Source organism: Argiope bruennichi, chromosome 3 (assembly GCF_947563725.1).
Source record: "Argiope bruennichi chromosome 3, qqArgBrue1.1, whole genome shotgun sequence".
In the NCBI taxonomy this organism is placed as follows: domain Eukaryota; kingdom Metazoa; phylum Arthropoda; class Arachnida; order Araneae; family Araneidae; genus Argiope; species Argiope bruennichi.
Genome location: NC_079153.1, coordinates 99848510 through 99862685, shown reverse-complemented (window position 1 = coordinate 99862685; position 14176 = coordinate 99848510). Strand labels below are relative to the sequence as shown.

The following is a 14176-nucleotide window of genomic DNA, read 5'->3' as shown; positions in this document are numbered from 1 at the left end:
GTTATCGTAATCACAAACAAATGAAATGAGAAAGGTGTATTTTTTTTTAACTCAGGAAGTTATAAATCTGGGAGATTCGCCTCAAATTCGAATTTATTCGTAAATCAAATTTTCTCTGTACTTCGCATACGAGAAGATATATATATATATATATATATATATATATATATATATATATATATATAACACTAGGTTTTTTATCAAAATTATAAATATTTTTATATGTTTATATAATTGCATAAAAGAGTCCAGTTTAATCGAGGCGAGCATTTTTGAAAGAGGTTATTTAGACTTTATTTCATAAATAATTACATCAAAATAACTGAAATCAGTGCTAATCAATATAATTATAGATAAAGTATTACTTTTATTATACGCCTGTTATTACTTAAATATTATTCAGATTATTTACTTATTAATCTAAAAGTAAGTATTTATATCTTGCAGATATTTTAATTTATCAAAGATATTCAAACGCATATCATTTCATTCTAAATTTGATAGAAAATACTGTTGTAATGATACATCTTAATTAAAAGTCATGAATAAATTAGTTTCGAAAATTTAACTAGGCCATATGATATATGGATATTATTTTAACAACACAACACTGAAATTATATTTTCGCTTTAGATGCTTTATTTATAAATGTGAAATTCCTTTCTTGCTTCAAAATTATATCTTTATTGTATTTGCTTTGAAAATATAAAGCTATAAGATATTCCGAGAGTTTATACTATTATTGCTATGAAATGTTATCATTAATGGTCATATTTATGAAAATCCAATACAATTTGGTAATGAAACAACTTGTTCAATAATATGTCTAATATTATTGAAGATCGTATTTACTTGAATTTGAAAGCTTAACATGTATGGATAAATAGATAATTCATAAATTTTCATTCGTGAATTTTTTTCTACTTTAATAATTAGTCTTTTATCTTTTATGATAAAAGACTAATTATCCAAACTATTCAATTATTTTATACCATATCTCAGTTTTATATCAGAAATTATATGATTCTTTTATCACTATTTTGTGAATATCTCTAATAAAATCATTTGATTCTAAGAGAAATCTATTGTCTTCATTAATTTATTATTCCAAAAAATTGAACTTAGAAATTCAAATAAAGCATTTACTACAATAAGAGAAATAATCACTATTTGTTAACTTTTGCCATTTGTCTGATTCTAACTGCAAAAGGTAAATGGAATTCCAAGCTGCATCAAGAAGTTTACCACGGCTGAAATTTTCAATGAATTATTTATTATTCATCAGCCGTAAAACTCGTAATTTGGAAATTTCTTAGAACTAAAGAAGGAAATAATTCATTATTCCCTTACTGCACCTAATATTTGCTCAACCTAAGTAAATATTTTGATTCATCTCCAATTAATAGTTCGGATGCTTGTAGTTATGCACGTGAAACTTTTTGAAACGAGAGGCAAAATAGAATAAGTGTAGCTATGTATTTGATTTTCAAATTACAATCAAATCTTTTGTATTTTTACAATATTATTCTCCTCTTTTATTCTTATTAAAGCTCAGGATGACTTGAATAGTACAAAAATCAAAATGTTGATATAAGTTATGGTTCAGTTTAATTGAGACGTTCTTTAGGAAATAAACTGATTAATGGCCGAAATTCTTTGTAGACAAGGAAAAATAAAATATTAAAACTAAAAATATTCATTAAATAAATTATAATTTAACGAATTCTTCGGTTTAAAAAATAGAATGGCTTTGGTATGATTTTATAGAATTCTAATTAGGGAAATGTAACTTAGCCAATAAAAGAAACATTGAACCCAATTTTGAAATCTGTAGTAATATTTTACGACAGGTTAATGTATGTTTTTAAATGTAAGTTATTGATGAATGTTTTGACGTATCCTTATTTCTAATATATTAGATTATTACCCTGTATAGACTGCTGTTTTATTTTGTTAATACATTTGTTTCTTTGTTGATTTATTCAGTATTTTTAATCGGTATCCTGCTCCTTAAAATATTATATATCTACAAGCAAAAAAAAAAAAAAAAAAAAAACGTAATAGCATTTAGTACAAATTCTTCCAAACGAAAAAAGATGAAATGCCCATGAGAAAAATAGAATCGAAGTTATGAAATACCCATTAAATAAAACAGAAATAAACATATTTGATCACTGATATTCTGTCCATTCGTTTCTCTATACAGCATGGACATCCATTTATTTTGATCCAATGTCATAGTAAAATATTTGTTTTCTTCTCTGAGATTGTTTACTTCTTTTATCTATAAGTTCTCATTTTCAGAAAGCTGAAAATTGTGGACTTCACATGTTCTACGTCAGTTTTTATTCGATTTTGGCCTACGAACAATTCTGCTTCTTTACATGGATAAACTGTGTTTTTTCCAGAAAAAAAAATATTTTTTTTTATTATTCTGCTTCATATAATCCTCAATATTTTTTTCCCCGATATCGCTGAATAAAATTCGTTGGTATTATCTCATGAAGGAACAAGAGAAAAATAAAAGATTCCCAAAGTCCTTACTTGTAGATTTTTCCTTTTATTATGCTTTCCCCCCAGTTTAGATACTATAAATGTGATGAAAAAATAGTAGTTTAATTTGCTACTTGATTTCTTCATTATATATATTGTGTTTATTTTCTTTCAACATATTTTTTTAGTATCTTATATAAGTAAATATTTGGATATATATATATATATATATATATATATATATATATATATATACACACACACGTGTGGTATGTATATAGTGTACGAGTATAATTAAATATATTTTGAAAAGGATGCATAAGAAAGACCAAGAGAATAAAATCGAACCATGTAGGAAGGGAAGGAATTACGAGATTTCTGAAAGCATTCTGTTGTTTCCCCACTTAAACGGATTTATTCATTTGTACATACAAGATGCTTTCAAAAGGTAGAAAAAGCATTTATTTTCTAAAATCTTATTCTTGTATGTATTCTTGTTTCATTAAATTATGTATACAATAGTATGAAAATCTTTAACTTATGAGGAAATTAAAAAAAAAAATTAAATATTTTTTTACACAGCCTTTAATTGTAAAATGGTCAGCTAATAAGATGTTTCTTCTATATTCATTTCTGAATACGAAAATTTTAAGTTTTTATGTAAAATAGTTGTAGAGGTATGCTTATTTAGATATTCAAAGGGGCTAATCACAAGTATAGACTGAAACTTTTTTTTCAGAAATTCGAATACATACAATACTTCAAATTATACAATACAAAAAACTTATATTACATGTTTCTTTAACAATAATCATTCAATCGTCATGACTTGAAAGACATTTGCTAGTTTCACTTTCATCAGTCGAAGTTGGAACTTCTATTTTATAAGGAAGAAAATAAAGAGATGCTTCGATTATTGAAATATCTAATAGATGAAGTCGATTCCAGAATAAGAAACAATATTCCTTACTCGCTGTTTCCTGAGTGATATTAAACTTTCCAAAAGAATGACTTAAATTTCAATAACATGGAGCATCTCGAAATACTAATAATTACGCTTATGAAAATGAAATGCTGATCTAATTGCAGAAGATTTCGTTATTTTTTTTTCTCTCTAAATGTTCGATATACCCAGTTTCAGAATTTTTGTTTCTGGTTGTAGAAAATGTTTTAACAGAAATATTTAATTATTGCAATCTATATGATTCTGACTTTTTCAGGTAAGACACTTAAAGAAGTGATATATAAATTGAAATAATTAGATAGAGGTTATATAGAAATTTTAAACTAGCATAGCGGTAACTTGGAAAAAAAGTATTTTTTCTTTTTTAAATTAGAGTCATTTTAGTGTACAAACAGTCAGTTCAGAATTCAGTTATCCCCACCCCCCTCAAAAACGGCGCATTGCAGGGAATAATTCAACTGATTACTAGAATCCATGCAGCATTCACGAACTGCATGGTCAGGTGCAATAAGATAAGGATTGACATCCAAAATTATACAGTTGAAATCTGCTTCGGAAAAACTGAATCATGCTTAACTCGGAAAAGTAATTTGACTAGACAAAATCGGTTATAATATAGATGAAATTATCAATCGTCTAAGTGATACAGAAATATTTTTCGCAATATAAATACATCATAGATGACAATTTCCCATAAATGTGTGGATGACATTTTCAAAATCTTACTGATTGATTCTGCTTTGTGCAGCAATATACTGAATAGATACCGATCGGTATATTCAGTCAGCTTTGAATACCATTGCGTCTGAACTAATGCAAGAATGGCAATGATGAACTGGATAATGTGTAGGCATGTATTTTTATAATAACAATTTTGTATCGGTATTCAAGTTAAAGCTAGTTCTGCAAACGTTTTAATTATTGCAGTTATGACTATTTTTTGAATTTTATATGATTTTTTAAAAATTCATTATCTTTTTATCTGATTATGTTCTTTTAATTGCTTATTGTTTTAAGTGTATTATCTCTGAAAAGAACAACAAAATGCATGTACAAATACCAATCAGGGGTATAAAAAAGATGTTTAACTCTATAAATTTACCTTTTTTTAATATTTTTGAAAAATTAATGACATTGAGTGTAAATAAATAAGAAAAATATTTTTTTTTGCTTAACCTTTAAGGGGCTCTATATAAAAAAAAATCATTTCCTTTTTTTCTTATTTTATCAATGTCTATCGAAATTAATATCCATGCAATTGCCTAAGTTATATAGTAACACATTATAACTGAAAATTGAAGTCTAAATGCAATATTTCAGGGAATAAGTGTTTGTTTCGCTTTTATGGAATGCATTGTATATTTGTCCATTTTCTCCGTAACGCTGAGCGGAGTAAATTTATATCGCTTATATGTTTCATTCCTGGATGCGAAATTCCGAGTTCAGTTTTGGCATCTGCGTCTAACAGCGGAGAAATTTTTTTACGTTTGAATTGATAGATTTATCGTTGTGATAATAAATCTAAGCATGAGTAAATAGCAAGAATCAAAGATCTGAGGTCAGCAATTTTTTCTTATTTTATAGTTACATATGATGTTTTGTTATATTCTCTTTTCATTGTCTAAATTGAATGTCATTGCCAATACTTTCTTTCCACCTTTAAAAAATGTATTTGGCATTGTATTTTTTTACATTCTTGTACATAAAGTATAGAGAAAATATTGTAATCTTCAAAAAAAATCGAATTCGAGATTTTGATGAATCTCCATTTTTTTTAGACCACTCGAGTTGAAAAAACAAATTTTTGGCATTGTGCCTGCCTATTTATTTGTCTGAATGTCTGTCTCTCGGTGACAATGATATCTGAAAAGTGAATTTATCTATCATCTACTGACAAAATTTGGTACGTGGACTTAACACTAAATTTGTAGATTTCTATTTAATTCCAAAAGAAATCCATTCAGATTATATGCCTGTCCGGCGCTGCGAATATAAGTTAACACGTTAATTACAAAACGGAGTTAGAAAGAAAAATAAAATTGGTTCGTAGTTTTAATATATAGAGTACAGATACCTAGCAAATTTGAAACCAAATCCATCAAGGGTTAATTTATTATAGGGCAGTTTCTGCAGAAACACGTAAGCCAATAATTAAAAAATTCTATGGTTTAAATATATGGGATTTATGACAACAATTGTATTCCTGTATCAAATTTATGTTTTAATTCCATTAAAAGCAAATCGTCTGAAACACAAATTCACTCTCCATGTTGAGATTTCCAGATGGCAGGTATTTAACTTCAAATAATCACCAAGAATCACAAGATAAACTCAGTAAAAATAGAACTCATACCATAGAGCAACGTTTCGTAATTATTGTACGACAAGCCATGCAAGTTTTTCTTGTCTTCACCCAAGGGCCAAAATTTTATGTGGAAAGAAGTAGGGGGATAATATTTTTGTTAGAAAATATGCGAGAAAATTGGGGGGGGGGAGGCAACCACTCCTGCTGGCGATCCTTGTGGATCAAAATTTGGTTCATTTCGATTTTAGTTATTGTTTTCTATTTGTGTGTTCATGTCCATTTTAAAGAGAAAAGACCCCATTTTAAGGAAGCAAAAAGTCTAAATCTTTATACATATTTATATTTAAAGTGTATATATATATATATATATATATATATATATATATATACTAGCTGGTACCCGACGCATTGCTGCTGCAAAATAAATAATTTTGGAAATACCAAACTGGCTTATTTCTGCGTGCTGCACTGATACATCTATGAAGTGACGTAAGTTTGCTCCGACAAAAAATATGTTCCCAATCAACACGATATACGCTTGTATAACCGAAATATCGTTTGGCGATTCACTGAATAAATAGTAAAATTATAATATGCACAGGAAAATGTCCATTATATATAAATTAATTGGCAGTGATAATGGTAATTCAATTTAGTATGTGTGAGATAAACTCTGAATAATATGCGTAATTTGCCGCAGACAAAATATCGTGCACTCTGAATAACAACATCCTGTGTAGATGACTATTCATTAATGAAAAGAAAAAAATTAACCCTTGCACTAAATATTTTCGATTTCATTTCATTCACATTGATCAACATCAATCATAATAATTTAATTTTGTTTGAAATATGTGAAATGAACTCCGAATGACATGTGCCGTTTGCCATTTATTTTTGTGTTTTGTCAATTGTCAATTTTAAAATATAACCTTCACGCAGCTGCAAGCAATAAGTTGTCCAATCAATCCCAAGCACAATCGGTTGAATGGTAAGGCATCTTATGAGATATGAACAAACAAATATTTATTTTTATATATTAGATATAGTATTTGTACTTTGCCTATAACCTTCCCGGAGTGCAAGCAATAAGTTGACTAAATTTCATCGCAATCGGTTGAATGATACGGCAGCGTATAAGATATTAACAAACAAAAATTAATTTTTACATTTTAGATATGATATTCTATTAAGCTTATAACTTTCGAAGAGGTATAAAAAATAAGTTGACCAAGTTTCGTCACAATCGGTTGAACGGTAAAGCAGCTTATGTGGAACGAACAAACAAATATTTATTTTTCAATTCCTACTATTAGTTCACACTCTCCCTATATACCTATATTGTTCAAATTTTCAATCATATATTAAATGCTTTATATTCATCCACTCAAGTTCAAATACATTTTTTAAAACTTGTAGTAGATGATTTGCTTGTAGTAGATGATACACTTGATGTTAATATGTTTTTTTTCAATATTAATTAATTAATTAAATTTGTCCAGTAATTTTTATTTGGTCCACAAAGTCGCCAAATCCGTCACCAAGCTCTGATATTACTGACGCGACACCCGGTCATAAATAATATAAAATATATATAAATAATATAAGAAAATAAGTAGGAATTCAATTTAAATATTGCCACTTAATATTGTAATTCTGTCGTATACATATACATATTTATATTAATTGTAATTTTTTTAATAAAAAGTAACTAAAAAAATTGACCTAAATAGGAATTGACTTTATTTTATATATTATATATTATTTGTTATATATTAAATTATTTATTAAGTAATAAATAATTTATAGTAATAATGAGCCAATAATTTTCTATTACCACTTTCTATTAGTTAATATGTTTATTTCTATTAGTTAATCTGCGACAACCGGATTTGAGATAATGTTCACAAAATAATAGCATGGCGTCTAGACGAGCACTATATTTTATTTATTTAATACTTCTTTAATATATTTTAGATACATATTTACAGTTAAAATATGCCGATGTTCAAATTTTACAGTGCAACAACTGAAAAATATATTATGAGGATTTAAATAATAACAAAATTATATCAATAATTAGAACATATTTAACTACTTTTATAGTATTAGAACAGTTTATAATTACATTTTATAATTAGAAGTTATTTAAATAGAATATCATTTTATTATAGTTAATTTTATTACATAACACAAATATAATGAGAAATTAAATGCAAGAAACTAAAACGCGTTACCTTTTTCTTCTCATTTTAAGATATTATGTTCCTGCTTTCTGCATATTTGAACTATGTGAGGCTGTACAGCGTGTAATTTACATCAGTCTAATATTGATTTAGCATTATCTGAATGAGAATCTATCAGCATTATGTTCAGTAAATTGAAATTGAAATTTCTGAACACAATTCAGTTCTATATTGAAATCCGGAAACTCGAAATAACTGTTCCCCTTCTGCCAGTTAACATCATGCAAATGTATAATCATTGTTCATCACATGTTTCACATCTAACGGTTACAGTAATAATTACAAGCTGAAGGTACAATGTAATAAGATTTGATTCAGGAACTAGATTACATGAAGTGCCGTACAAATCAACAGACATGGTGGATACCCAGCAGTTCCAAATAGGTGGTATCATATTTGATTCCTCAACATGACATTAATCGGGGCTTGACATGCAATGAATAACTGATGGCCATGAAGGCAGTCCCATAATCCATTGGATATTGGCTAATGTATAAGAATTTCACTACGTGATGTATTGAATCTGTCAACTTAATTTGTTACTGTCGCTGCATAATAATAATAAATATCACTCTGTTATAACCGTATAACCATGCAATTTCACCAGTAGAAATATTATTATAAATTATTTGTAAACGCTGAAAATACGCATAGGTAAAAGAGACACGGTAATCTAATTATAAAGCAAAATTCATTTGTAATCGATTTATCTAGGCAAAATTATTTAAATTTATGTAATCAATAGTTATATAAATTGATATAGTATACATAAATTTATAGGTTTATACAGTAAGAAAAACGTTGTTATTCTGTTACGGAAATGATTAATTAAATCAATATTTTTAGCAAGATAAAAATTGTTATAGGCATTTTATGTCAAATCTTAATACAATTACAATGCGATGAAGGCACGTTTTGCACAAAATTAATTTCAAAGCACTTTAAAAAATGAATAAAATGCATTACTTCCAAAAAGAACTTTGAAGAACATTCGTAGAATTGTTAAATGTGGATTTTAATCAAATTAGTTATATATTTTAGTCGTTAGTTATATATTAAGCCATAATTCAATATAATAGTAGCTTGAAAGTATTATTTTTCTCATATTCAGTACGTACACAAAATGATTTAACCTGCTAAAATTATTTTAACAGGTGAATGTAAATTCTGAAAATTTACAGCTACTTAAATTCTGAAAATATTGTTGTCTTTATCTTGAGAATACATAAACCTATTTAATTTCAAAACTCGAATTCTTCACAAAGCCGTCTTAAAATCGATTCGAACGCTGTATTTTTGCAAATATAAAACAAAATCAAGTTATAGAACTGAATGATAATCTTAGAAAGATTAATGGAAATTTCTCCCGATAAGCAAAATTTTTAATTAATTGTAAAAAAATGCATTAAAATATTGACTCCACTTTATAAAATTTTAATTCTTGAAAGCAAAAATTAAATGAAGTTCAAAAGTAAATACTCTTAGTTTTGATTTCAGTAATATCCTTTCGTTTGAAAGGAAAGTGATATTCAAGATATTGCGCAGTTTACCTACGGATTAAGATATGTTTTCATTTCTCTTAATTTTAATTAAATATTTAAAAAGAATTAAAAAAATATGAAATAAGGAAAACAGGAAGAAGCGAGTTAATTGGAAAGTTAAAATTATTCAGCAACAGTTTCCTTTTAAGTATGAATGTGAAAAGAATTTAGTTGCTTTCATTTCTGTTTTTCTATTGATCATCAAAAATAAGTAAAAAAAAAAAAAGTTGAAGTGTAGTGTATGCTACTACAGTATAATTATTTAAGAAACTCGAACATTTTGCTTGACTAACTTTTTCTTTTTAATGCATTTATTATGCCTGAGAATCATATATTCGAATTTATGATTTAAAAAATATTGAAAGAAATGGGCTTCATTTAAAAACCTTATTAATATATATTTCCGTAATGAATGTTTTAAAGCTTAAGATTAAGAAGAAAAAAAATCGATTTTTATTTAGGTATAAAATGTTACGAAACGAAGGATAAAATTCTTAAATTCTTATTTGTATTATTTAATCGTCAAAAACATGACTTAAGATATTTTTAATTTCAGAAAAAGCACTTAAAAATATTTTTTTCTCTTGAAAAATTGATGAAAGAATTTTAAATTTCGAATTTTTTAGGTTCTATTGCCTGAAAATTGTGAAGTAAATTAATATGACTTCAAAAACCAATACATCAACGCCAAAGCAAGATACCAAAATGCTAAAATTGGTTCACTTATATTTATCTTGAACATGATATCATAAATTTAAATTAAACAGACGATATAGCTGAAAAGAAGTAATTTTGATACTTTGAAGTAACAATGGAGGAATATATGAGTCTTTATTGGATCTCTATGTATAAAATTTGAAAAAAAAAACTCTCATTGAAGACATTTTCAACGCAGTTATGTTAAGAACAAAGCGTGTAAAAAGTATATTTTTTTTGGTCGCAGTTTCCCAAATTCTAGCAACATTATAATCTTTTGAAAAATAGACGCCAATTAGAGGGCTTAGTCTATAATTAAGGCCGTAATTAAAATTATCTGCTGATAATTAAAAGTTTTGTTTCCTTCCTTACGCTCTTCTATGGTAAGATTCCTGAAAGCAGCGATCAAAGAAATGCACGTTTTACACATTTTGTTCTCATCATTATTGCACTCAAGATGACTTTTTTGCATTAAATAGAATACTCTACGATTTTGCAATTGACTTTTTCTTCGCATCTGTTTGTTTCTGCTTATTTATTTTATTTTCGGGATAAAAATCCTAAACCCTATTTTTCTCCAGATGGCGCTGCAACCGATTTCACCCTGAAGCTCATGACCCTTTTATTATACAGTCCCATAAATATTGGGATAAACTTTAAGGGGAGGTAGAGCACATCACAAGGATTCAGATTTGCATAGCAACCCTTGTCGGAAACGCCATGGGAAAGTAGTATGACAGGTACAAGAAATGAAGAGACACAAGATTGAGATCATCTGAAATGTTTATTGGTCCAAGATATTAGACGTGCTGTAGTATATGATATTTGAAAATGTTCAAATTCCATTCCACCATTGTTAGCGATGCATGCGTTAAACCGGTTCACCACGACCAATCCATCGGTGACCAAACACCTGATTCAAATGTTCACGAACACATCTGCCATGATGGGGAGGTGCCCCACCATGTTGAAACCACATATGGTGTCTGATATGTTGTGGTACAGAGTCAAGTAATGTTGATAGAACCTTTTGCAAAAAGATGAGATATTGTGCAGATGTTAGTGGCGATGGCGGCAACAAATAAGGTCCGACTAAGACGTCACCAACCACACTAGCCCAAACATTAACTGAAAAGGGATGTTGGGCAGCATGTGGTCTCATGCCATGGGGATTCTAGCCAGCCTATAAATGCGCATTGTGGTAGTTGAACATCCCATTTCGCGTTAAGTACGCTTCATATGTCATTAAAACGTAGGATGGGAAATTCGCATCTTGGCAACATTGATCAAGATACCACCGTGCAAAACGTTCACGAGGAGGATAATCTGTGGGGAGTAGTAACTGCATATTTTGCAAATGGTATGGGTGTAAGCCTTTACGTTGCAAAACACGATTAACACTTTTCCGAGTTTCTCCAACGGCAGTAGTGATGGCACGTACGCTGGCACTCGAATTCCTTCTAACGGTATCCAGCACATTTTCTTCCATCCTGGGAGTCGCTCGTGGCCTGCTCTCACTATGTCTATTACCTTGTAACGACACATATTCACATAAACTGTGATGCAAATTACTGAACATCCGGTGGTCTGGTGAATCTCTGTGGGTACCTTTCCCGATAACACCCTTTCAGCCGCTCATGCATTCCCTTCTACCAATCCATAAATCAGGTGCATATCTGCCAGTCCGTAAAACGTTCCATACTCCTTTGTGGGCGATCGCAGTTCAAATGACTGAGGGATTGCAGGTATGCTTCCTTAAACGCCACCCAGCGCCGAATGAATGCGTTTCGGGCCACGGGTTGCTATGCAAATCTGAATCCTTGTGATGCCCCCTACCTCTTCTTAAAGTGTGTCCCAATATTTATGGGACACCCTGTATAGACACCAAAATAGTGGCACTAATTACCGCCTTCTCAAATTATGGTAGTATAAGTACTAAAATGGACAATCTATATAAAAGTATATTGAGACAGTTTAGTTATTTGTGAGAGATTAGATATTGCTATAATTGATATTGAATTTAAAAAATATAAAGACGCGGAAGAATAGTTCTAAAATATTATAAATATACGATGTTTCAAATTAAACATCTCCACTACTTTAATATTTATTTTCATTTTTATTTGTGTTTTATTCATTTATTTTTGCTTCCCTGACAGCAAATTAATTGCAATATTGTTTCCTAATTGCTCCCAATATTTCCCGTTATTTCATTATGTAGTCTTGTCTACTTGCAGTACTACTCTGGTGACCCTATGTAAAATTCAATCAATTTCAATTTATGCCCCTGCTTTTCAATCCTCACCTCCATCAAAGCAACTAAAAGTAAAATATAAACGGAATCTAAAGAGATCTAATATATATCACTTTCCATTGATTTTTATTTTAACAGGTTTGGATCAAAGTCAGAGAGGTACCATCCTGTGCACATGCTAAGGACATTTGCGAAATTGCGTTGCGGTTAAGGTTACGAATTTCGTCTGCATTTCTTAAGTTAGCACTTCTCCTATGAAAATAATAAATCAACAAAAAAATTACATTTTGTTTTAGCTTAATTAAATAAATCCATGGGATTTAATTTGCATTGAAAGCACAATTGAAGGATTGCCTTCAGGTTAGGATGATACTGCTGATATTTTTTAAACATTTCTTTAAGTTGTAAAATAATTGCTAATTAGTAGGAATAGTCTACCGAAAACTTTTTGGCTCTTTCTCTAATAAAATTGTTACTTCAGATAATGCCGTACCTGACATTGGCGTAAATAGTTAAAATAATATTATCCTTTGGAGTGAATTTTCTAAACTTATCCTGTGATTCTTGTTGAATGATTCGGCGATTAATCCCTACGGTAAAATGTATCCGAAAATAGAATTTGAGTTTTAGGAGTACTCTTTCCAACTATTGAAAGAGATGACATTTGATGTCAATACATCTTTTTTTCACATATTAATTAATTAATTAAATTTGTCCAGTAATTTTTATTTGGTCCCCAAAGTCGCCAAATCCATCGCCAAGCTCTGAGATTACTGACGCAACACCCGGTCATAAATAATATAAAATATATATAAATAATATAAGAAAATAAGTAGAAATTCAATTAAAAAAATTGCCACTTAATATTGCAATTCTGTTGTATACATATACATATTTATATTAATTGTAAAAATACATATTTATATTAATTGTCTAAATTTGCATTGAAAGCACAGTTGAAGGATTGTCTTCAGGTTAGGATGATACTGCTGATATTTTTTAAACATCTCTTTAAGTTGTAAAATAATTACTAATTAGTAGGAATAGTCTAAATTTTCAGGCTCGTTCTCTAATAAAATTGTTTCGTCAGAGAATGCCGTACCCGACATTGGCGTAAATAGTTAAAATAATATTACCCTTTGGTGTGAATTTACTAAACTTATCCTGTGATTATTGGCAAATTATTCGCCGATTAATCCCTACGGTTAAATGTATCCGAAAATAGAATTTGGGTTTTAGGCATGCCTTTTCCAACTATTGAAAGATAAATTTCACATAAAATTACGCACGTAGTCACGAAATTCCGTAATCAAATAAACTTAAGTAATTGCTTTTTGAGCTATCATGTATATATGTTTCTAGAAGCACAGAGTGATAGACGGGCCAAACTTTTAATAAATTTGGCCAACAATTAGATAGGTGTCTATTCTATAAATGTTAAATCTATATACCAATTTTTTTCTATCTTGATTTCTTTATTTTGGAGTTACATTGTTAACTTATATTCGACAGATAGACATCTTCTGAACGGAGTTTGCTTAAAAAGTGAAAGGAATCTACATGTTTGGCATAAAGACCGCAAACAAAATATCATCCGTCTAGCTCAAAGGAGATTTGAGGTATCTTTGTCATACTCAGAACTGATATGGATGGTGAGACAGCCAAGTATCTTCCAAA

At 28.9% G+C, this 14176-nt stretch overlaps 1 protein-coding gene across 1 annotated transcript in view; it reads right to left on the bottom strand.

Moving 5' to 3' along the window:
- Positions 1–14176, bottom strand: part of LOC129963636 (beta-alanine transporter-like) — a 236464-nt gene that overhangs the window by 131829 nt on the left and 90459 nt on the right. The gene's annotated exons all lie outside the window — the stretch shown is intronic.